Here is a 10,290-nt window from a genome sequence, read left to right on the forward strand (position 1 = left end):
ATGACATTTTAAAAGTGACATTACGTAAATTCATGAAATTACATAAAAAAAAAAAAAAAATATTTTGCATTACATTCTTATTTTGTTTAATTCATTGGTATTCTGTCATTATGGTGACAGTAAAAAAAGATTTTATATTTTTTTTTGTCATGGGAAAGACTTGTGTGATCAAAAATGTGTGGGGATAATTTACATAAGACAAATGTAATTCATGATATATATGGCCAATGAATAAATACTTCCTTGTCAGATTTTCTCTATCTGTAAGGGTTTCCAAGATAATAGACACAACTCACATTTGCCCCTATGTTCTATTTTTCTACATGTCGGCCATATGTTGGTTGGCAAGTTGGATTATTGGGCAAAATTTTCAAATTAAATATCCCATTGATAATTGTGGTCAAGTTACTTCTAATTGTCTTAGCTGTGTCAGATGAGAAGAGTTTTATAAAAGTTAACAGACCACATCAACGACAGACCATGGACGCCAAATGATGACAATGGCGCATACTGGTCCTTTAGGAATAGGTGAGCTAAAATGTTATATCTTCTGCTTTTCAAATATCTTGATTTTTAATAGATTGTGAAACTGTCTTTCATAGTTGCCTTTACTATTCATAAAAGTATAATTTTAAGGACAATGAAAATGTTATTTGACTGTTATCTTCTATGTATATACATGATATACTGCCTATTTACAAGCCTCTAGGGAGCATTTTGAAGGGTCTTCTGTGGTTACATTCTTTACTTAATTTTCTAGATTAAATGTTGATCTCTAATTGAAAAAAAATGTAAGTGAACCATGAAATATGTATGAGGCATGTTTTGACGTCTTAAAAATTGAGAATTTCAGGGGTTTAAAAAAATTACCTGTACAAGTAAATTTTCATGGAAGCATAAGGGGAGGTAATTCAGACCCGATAATTCAAATCCTATAAGAAAATAAAAATTCTGACAAATTCACTTATACAAGTTATTATTAATAACATCTTAAAGTATATCAACATGACTAGTATATTTTATCACCACTGACTTAAAGCAGTCATAAATACTAATTGAATCAAGAAAGCTGATCCAAACTTTTAAGATCCAGGCAACAAATTATAGAAGAATTTTAATTTTTAATGGAAACAAATGACATTTATATTTGTGAATGTCAATATGTCAATATCACATGAATACATCAGATAAGCTAGATTTTCATTTTCAAGATGTTTATTCACGTAATTAATTCACAAATAAAGCCTAATGGGCCAAGCAGATATGATTACTTTGATATTATTCTTTGAAATTAAAAATAAATCAGCACAGAATGTACTTGTAAGTAAAACATTGACACCAAACATATCGTTGCTTTTTCACATTTATAAACAACAAGACAATATTTTTCAAACAAATGTAATTGTTGCAACACACCAGTTCATCACTTAATTCATACCAAAGAAAAAATTAAATGCTTTCTTATATCAATATAATATGAACAATTAAATAATTTTGATGTCAATGTTATAGTTCTAAGCCGATCTGATTCTTGGTTTTGAACATATTTAAACATGTTAAAGGTCACAGGTCCTTTTAATTGAGATGTTAGGTTGCAAGGTCACCTGAAAAAAAACCCCAAGAATGCAGATTGGATTTGACAATGTTTAAGCCACATCTATTGAAAAATTATCAACACTCAAATTACAACCACTGGATTTTACCACAGGCTCTTGAGTACAGTATTCCAATAATGCTTTTTTTCATTGTTTGTACTGAATATTCATGATCAATTGTCTATGTTCATACCACATTAAATAACTATGTAAAAATAAGATGTGGTATGATTGCCAAAGAGACCCTCCACCAGAGACCAAACGTCTTGTCTGTCTGAATTCTAGACACCTGGACATCAGGACAAATGGGCATCAGGACGATCAGCAAGACATTACCCTATCATTTCACACAGGCACCCAGACAAATTAACACCTCATTAAGCATGTTAAGACAAACATCTACCTTGTTTTTTTCATTGTTTGGTTTCTTCTGCCTTTGGTTAAATTTCTTGATACTGATGTTGGTCCTAGAAGTTTTGTGTAATTATTATATTTTAAGGTCAGGAGAACAACATTTAAATATTAATTTTTTTTTAGTCTTTACCATGTAACATGTGTAAATACCAATTCCTGCAGGTTTATATAGTTGTTAATCTTCTTCATTATGTACAAGTTTCAGATATTTTGATGACTTTTTTAGTACAATGTACATTTGTATTTGGACAATTTGGTGTTGATTGCAAATATTTAAATTGTTTCTGTTTAACATGTTTAAAGTTGGAAAAATTAACTACTTTTACTAAGATTAAGCATTTTATACATATTGTTATGTATAAACACCTGTCTTTTGGGTCTTTTGTTAAAGAGTCTGTTCATGTTGCCCTGTGGTTTTGTCAAATTGGTTCAGAATCACTTCCTCAAGTGATTTTGGCTGTGAAATATTAAAAATTTCACACAGACTTTTTAAAATCACTGAAACAAGTAATTTAATAAGTGTTTATAACATTTTCTTGATATTTTTCCCACAAGCTTGATTTTTTTATTGGTAAAAAGACAACAATTCCATCGAAAAAAACAACTATGTACATGCAGAAATTGTCTTTTGCTTGATAAGCCTGACACTTTTACAGTTTTTTTAAAATATGCAAAAACTGGAATAGTTTGTAGATCAGGTCATAACCTTGAAGTAGATCATTCTAACTCTAAAGAAAACCAATCAGGTTACCTAATATTGTTGATCTTTGTCTGATAGTAAGAGTAGTTAATGAATTTTTGATTACAGAAAAATTCCCAAGGGTACTTTTAAAAGCTTTAGCGCACTACTGCCCAAGAGCACTGGTGAAATTAATATACAAAGAAAAAGGGATAATTGATTTATTTAGGAAAATTATAGAAAAGATTGTGAAAATATGGAAAATCAATGAAATTAGCATTTGAAGATCAAAGAAAACACTAAAATCACTTAAATAGGTGATAACTGAATTTATCAAATCACTGAAATAAGTGATGATGAAATCACTTGTTTAAGTAGCACCCCTGACTGATATATTGTAAAATAAGGGATTTATGAAAATGAGGGGGGGGGGGGCTCAACACAGGGTCCTGTCCTCAAGCACCTATGACTATTCTCTCTATACAAGAGGGTCTGGATACGGTTTACTGAGTGAATAGAGAATTTGGGGTAAAAAGTGTAGAATAAATGGATAGAAAATAAAGAATGGAGAAAATAGACCCAAAAAAAGTAAAGAATAGAGAAAAGTGGTCTAAATAAGTAAATGCAAGACACCCAATCCAAACCCTCATACTATTTGCCACTGGACATTAAGCAACCAACAATCAATCAATCAAACCCTCATACCTTATATCATTTGTCCAATATTCTCTAATCTTTATATTTTTTGTCCATTATTCTCTATTTCTTTTATATCACTTGTCTATTATTCTTGAATTCCTTATCTGTTTATATCAAACAAAATTTTAGTGATGCAACAAAAAATCTAATTTTAAATTTGTATTAATATCATTATACATGGTAAATCCCGAGGATTTGTCCCAGCTTCAACTCTATATCTATATAAACCTTATCTGTAATCTGCAATCGAATTCCTGCCAAATTTGAAGGCAAAAAACCAGTCAGTTAGTTTTTCCATTCTTTATTTTTGGTCCTGGTTTTCTATACTTTTCTGTACACCCCATCTATACGGTATCGGGTCCGTTCGCGCCCAATACACGTTCGCACCCTACACGTTCGCACCCCACACGTTCGCCCCCTAGGTCCGTTTGCACCCTACACGTTCGCACCTTTTTTTTTATTCAAAAACCTGATAAATTTTTAGATGTTTAGTAGATGTTTATATCAAAATATTTTTCATAAGTAAAAATTCGGGAATTTTTAAATGAAATATTGTTTTTAAATTGATTTGATGATTAATTATTAAATGTAAAAGACATTGTCAGAATCTCGCTTTATTTAGAAACAATGAAAATTTTTTTTTTTATATATATATATCGCCAATGGCAGTCAGCAGGGTTTAAGAACATTTGTTGTTCGACCTGTTAGTCAAATGCGTTTTGTTAAAATATACTTTTTCGCTCTTTTGGTCTTTTGGAAAATGTTGTTTGTGCTGTATTTAGACCCCTCTAACAAGAAATTTGTTTTGCATGCACAAGTATAAAAATTGCGGTTTTTATCCAATGCAATCATAGGTTTGAACGTTGTTTTCAATTTAGACTTGTTTATATATATAGAGCAATACACTTACCTAAACATGATTAAAAATTATTCAACACAAAAATAAAATACTGGTCGTCAGAATCTCACTTTATTTAAAAACAATGAAAAAAAAAAAAGTTTATAGCAATATATTTACCATGACAAAAAAAACCTTGTCAGAATCTCACTTTATTTAGAAACAATGAAAAAAAAAAAGTTTATAGCAATATATTTACCATGACAAAAAAAACCTTGTCAGAATCTCACTTTATTTAGAAACAATGAAAAGATATATATTTATAGCAATACTCTTACCAAAACTCGTTTACAAATTATTAAACACAAAACCAACAAAAATTGGGCGCGAATGTGTAGGGTGCGAAAGTGAAAGGGGGGCGAACGTGCATGGGGGCGAACGTGATTGGGCGCGAACGGACCCGGATTCAATCTATACCCTCTAATTTCGAGCCTGTTTTATTTCGTCAAGTTTATCCTCCATACACACTGAAACAATGATTCATACAGAAAAAAACAATGTCCAACCCGAGACTGGTGCTTTTAGTATGGATGGTAAATAGGGTCTAAGGGTCAGAGTTGATAAAAACAAGCCAAGGGAAGACATCCATAAGCAGAGGGTGGTAAAGGGTTATTTTCGTGCAACTTGTTTTGCCATTTTTATTCCACGTGCAGCCGTGAAAAAGGTTCGTTATTCACCGTGTTTCGTGAAATCGGTAAAAAGATCAACGTGCAAGAATTTTTTAATTGTTCGTTCATCGTGAAATGGCAAATTTATTTCGCGTTCTTCCGTGCAGATACCCCCCCCCCCCCCCCCTTTGCGCCCCTCATAGCAGTGTTTGTGTACATGTGTATAAAATTAGAAAGTTGAAAGCGGAAAAACAATGGTTCTGTATCCTATGCAAATCCTGTGCCCTTGAATAACATCTTGTACATTCACTTACTCCAATGATGAACGTGTGCTTCCAGATGAATTTCTCGATCACCGTTTTCAAATAATTTCATGAAATTAACATGACTGATCAAGGTCATTTCGTATCTGCATGTTATCAAATTATGGTCGAAAACGGGAACAGTGAACTAGCGCGTACTTCGTGAAAGTTCGGAAATAAAATTATGGAAGGGGGTTACTGCTATCACTGCAGAATAATTACATTACATGTACAGTATGGCTTAATATGTATGTTTCATAATAATACGTTATTTTGATTGGCTAACAGCAATCTCGCGTCATTCTGAAATTAACCTTTTTCAAAAATGAAATGTAACATTCATGGTTCATGACGGCAAGAGCTTCCACAATTAAGTGCACAGGTAAATAAAAGAAAAACTTGATAGAAATCGTGTTTTCATGACCTAGCAAAAAAAATGTAATTTTAAGTATTGAATGCTTCTTTTAGTAATTTTGTAGGGTTATAAAAGCGTGACCGTGCGCACATTTTTAGAATGAAGCGCTTTCGCGCTTCATACAAAATGTACTTCGGTCAACGCTTAATTTTACACCCCAATAAATTTACAAAAAGAAGCATTCAATTCTTAAATGAATTTTAAGACCATTCTTGGTGGTGGGTTTCCACCCTCATTAGAGGTGATAACCCAACCTGAGCATGCTGAGTACACAACTCTTGAAATCTCCCAAGAAATATCAATCAACATAAAATCTATTTAGCAACATTCCAGCAGCGCCTGCATACGAAGTATGATATCTCCCAATTGATACGATATTCCCGGGCTTGTATTTCCTATCATGATTTCCTTGATAGAGAATTGCTGCTCACAAGAAAGCTATATATATTAAACCAAGAGTTCCAAATGGTGAAGTTGAAATCATCCCTTTGTAAATTTTACGGACGCCATCACGAGTTGGTTGACCGTTATGGAATAACCGTTTCACAGATGATATCGGATATGTTCCTTATGTCGTAACTACAATACCCTTCCGTTTTCACGAATGTGACCTACCGAATTCGACTATTTACCGGATTTGTAATAACATAAGCAACACGACGGGTGCCACATGTGGAGCAGGATCTGCTTACCCTTCCGGAGCACCTGAGATCACCCCCAGTTTTTGGTGAGGTTCGTGTTGCTTAGTCTTTAGTTTTCTATGTTGTGTCATCTGTACTATTATTTGTCTGTTTGTCTTTTTATTTTTGGCCATGGCGTTGTCAGTTTGTTTTCGATCTATGAGTTTGACCGTCCATCTGGTATCTTTCGTCCCTCTTCTATATATAATTATGTTGATCTTTCTTAACTAAAATGACTGACCAGGAAAATTGCTGAAACGGTGGCATGTATTTTTTTTTACGGATAATACGTTATAAACTTTTTTCAAAAATATGCCCAAATCATTTATGATCATTTATTACTAGACTTGATTACTATAAACTCCAGAATTTTGTTATCCCGCTTATTATTGAAAGGGGGTCTCGTTTTGTGGGGGGGGGGGGGGGTCTGATCCCGGATCCAGCTTATTGTTTTGTCAGATTCCCGTATCCTGCTTATCATTGTAATGATGATGCTTGTAATTTCACGTGTCCCGCCCGACGTCGTTTCCCGTTTTCACACTTAAGAATTGGACTTTCACGTGTCACGCTTACAAGAACTAGGCCAATCCCGCATCACACTTAGACCCAAAATGAGACCCACTTGAAGTGACTGTGCACTAACAATAAATATATGTAGATATGCATCATGCATATGTCAATATTAATGGAAATCACCTCAAGAAGTATTACCATTGACATAATAATCTACACAAATATGATCCTTTTGAATTAATAATATTCATTATATTTATTTCTCAAAAATGATTTTTTTTTTCTATGAATGGACTTTGTCTTGTACTTCAAAGAAATAAATTGTGGAAACAAATTCATCTTTTTTTTTTGCAAAACAATAGAAATGTTATTGAATGATGACCCCCCCCCCCCCCCCCCGCGGCCCCCCTCCCCCAATGATGATACACAGCAGTACCTTAAACATGTTAACTTACTGCAACCCCGTTTTGTTACAGTTTTTTCCCCTTTTTTCCATTTTTTCTCCATGATGTGATTTTTTCTTTGACTGATAGTTTTTAATACTGCATGGGTATCCTCTCCCTCTTTTGTATCAAAAGCATGCAAATCAAATACCAATTTATATAAAAAGCGAACATCCAGGCAACACAGAATAAACTGGCATTTAACAAAAAAAAAACATCTAATCTCCTTCCCGAGTATGTTCTGTTATCTATCTACATTGATGACGAGCTTTATAAAGTTTTGGTCTGCATATGGCGCTATGTAAGATTCATGCAATAATTGACTCTTTACTGGGGTCAACATTTGAAAAGGTATCAATTGCGCCACTCTCTATTTTATTGGTGGTATTAATTGCGCCAATAAATGGAATCAAATTGCGCCACATTTACCTGTATATTTTTTACCTATATCATACATGTACATGTATTACACGGTAAAATATACAATAATTAACCTATCCACTTTAGATTAAACTGAACACGCATCAAAATTAGAAAACTCACCAATAAATAAGTTGTTCAGTAATAGAATAGTTTTTCACATGTAAAGATATCTGATATATCGTTCAAGAAAATAGAGTCTGATAGAGGAAAACCAGTCATCGTTGTCGAAGAACACAAATTCCGCGTCAGGCATTTGTTAATAAAAATGGAGAAATAAGATGGAGATGTGCATTTAAGTCGTGTTGTGCTAGGCTATTTACATATGAAGCTAGTACAGTTATTTTGAGTGGGGAATTAGATCATATACATGAAACTAATTTAATACTCAGAAACTAGAAAGACAGATTTTGAGAACAGCATGCATTGAAAAGCAACTGATATATTATCTGAGCGACCTTCTAAAATAATTACTTCAGAGCTCTTCAAAATTGACGAAGAATTTCATTTAGAAAAGAAAGATTTGAAATATGTTCTTCAATTCATGTACACAGAAAAAAGGAAACTGCATCCAGCTCATTACGACAACCAAAAAATCAAGCCAAATTTCAAAGATAAAAAATAAATTCATAAAATTGGCACAATTAGACGATTTTTTATTGGCGTAAATGATACCTATAGTTTTTAAAATGAAGTGGCGCAGAAGTAGCATTGGCGCAAATAAGTTGTTGCGCAAATGAGTTCATTTTTGGCGCAAAAAGATATCGTCCCAGATTTTATATATGAAATTGCTTTTCAATAAAGAAGCATGAAATATGTTGCTAGACTATTGGTTGCTTCAACAACTAATCACTAGATTCTATAAATGAGAACTTTATTTATTTTAAAAACTTAGTGACATCTTAAATTTGAATTCAGAACGAAGAATATTTAAACCGATACAAATTGAAATTATAATGATAATTTTTTTTATTCACAAATGTCATCGCACTGGCTCAATCCAATCATATGTCATTTTAAAACAAACAATTGACAAACATATCCTTTAACTACATACTTTTTTAATGATTATAGCATATTTAAGCATTAGTTCTTTTTCAGGACAAACTTTCTGTACTATCTAACGGTATTGCTATCTAAATATCTAGACATGCTAAGCACATTTTGTCTTCTGCTAAGCATTTTGTATAAAATACCCAGTCGTCAACAGTTAACTTGACAATGATTTGTTGGCCTGCAACGAGTTGACATTCGCTTGAAATGGTATTGAAATTGACTCCCAGACATGCATCATTCATTGCACATTCACAAAGACAGGTAATTTTGCTAGGTTGTATTTCATTATTCAGCAATGTCATGTTACCATATGCTCTAGAGACGCCACAAAAGGATCCAGTGAAGAACGCTAAAATAAAGATGTTTTGTCTATTATATCGGAAGTTAATAATAAAAATGATTATTATTATACATATTTTTATTTCATTTAATTTTAATCAAAATGCAACGATGGAAGAACAAATATTTACTACCGCAAATTTGCAGATCTAATATTGGACATCGAGCCACATTTCAAGCATAGTGAATCGCCTCAGTGGTTTCTTGGTAGTGTGCTCGCCTCGAGTGCGGGAGTTTGTGGGCTCGAACTCCGGCCGGGTCAAACAAAAGACTTAAGAATTGGTATTTGTTGCTTCTCCGCTAAGCACACGGAATTAAGGAGTAAGAACAAAGACTGGTGGGCTCGAAGTCAGAATAATGTGTCCGAGTAGGGTGACACATACAAATCATCATCATCATCATCATCATCATCATCATCATCATCATCATCATCATCATCATCATCAAACGAAGTGTCTATAAATTGTTATGTTAGCCCTTTATCCGAGGGAGAACATTTGTAGTAAAATTGTCATATATTGCGACATGTGTATTGCACCCAGAATTATTTTTGCTTTATTGGTTTCATGATCTATTAATGTACTTTCTGTCTCCTGACAAATATTCATCCAAAATTATACGGACTTGAAAGAAGGATAAAAAAGAAAACCACCTAAAACCTATCAGTCATACAAAACAATAAACAATTAGAAATAAGGACATCTTTCTACCCAAATATTCTAGATGTCTCAGTTTTGTTTGCTGCGGTATTGTTGTCATAGTGAATGATGTATAATCCACATCTCACTGATTTAATTTCCACTTACGAACGTGTTCCAGAATCCACATTCCTTCAGCTCCCCAGCCCGTCCTTATACCTACTCCCTGTATTTGTAACGGTATAGTATCTGTATAATCTAATCACATTTTCAGTTCCAGTGTTGGCATATTTTGTGAGATTTATTCTTCCGTCTACTGTCCAATTCAGTACAAATGTCATGTAAGCTGTGCAATTTAGTACTCCTGGGGTCATTGTGTCTACAATTTCGCCGGTATTGTACTTTCGACGAAGAAATGTGTAAGCCTTTCCAAATGATGCACCCAAACATATTTCATAGAAGTCGGGAGAATTTAAATCAACTGCAGCAGATAGGAGAATAATGGCGTCATGGCATGCTTTTACTTTAAAAGTTTACGAATTTTTTTTTAGTGGGAAATAAATGGTAGCTAGATAGACTAGTATAATAATC

Source organism: Mytilus californianus, unplaced genomic scaffold, assembly GCF_021869535.1.
Source record: "Mytilus californianus isolate M0D057914Y unplaced genomic scaffold, xbMytCali1.0.p SCAF_8, whole genome shotgun sequence".
Classification (NCBI taxonomy): domain Eukaryota; kingdom Metazoa; phylum Mollusca; class Bivalvia; order Mytilida; family Mytilidae; genus Mytilus; species Mytilus californianus.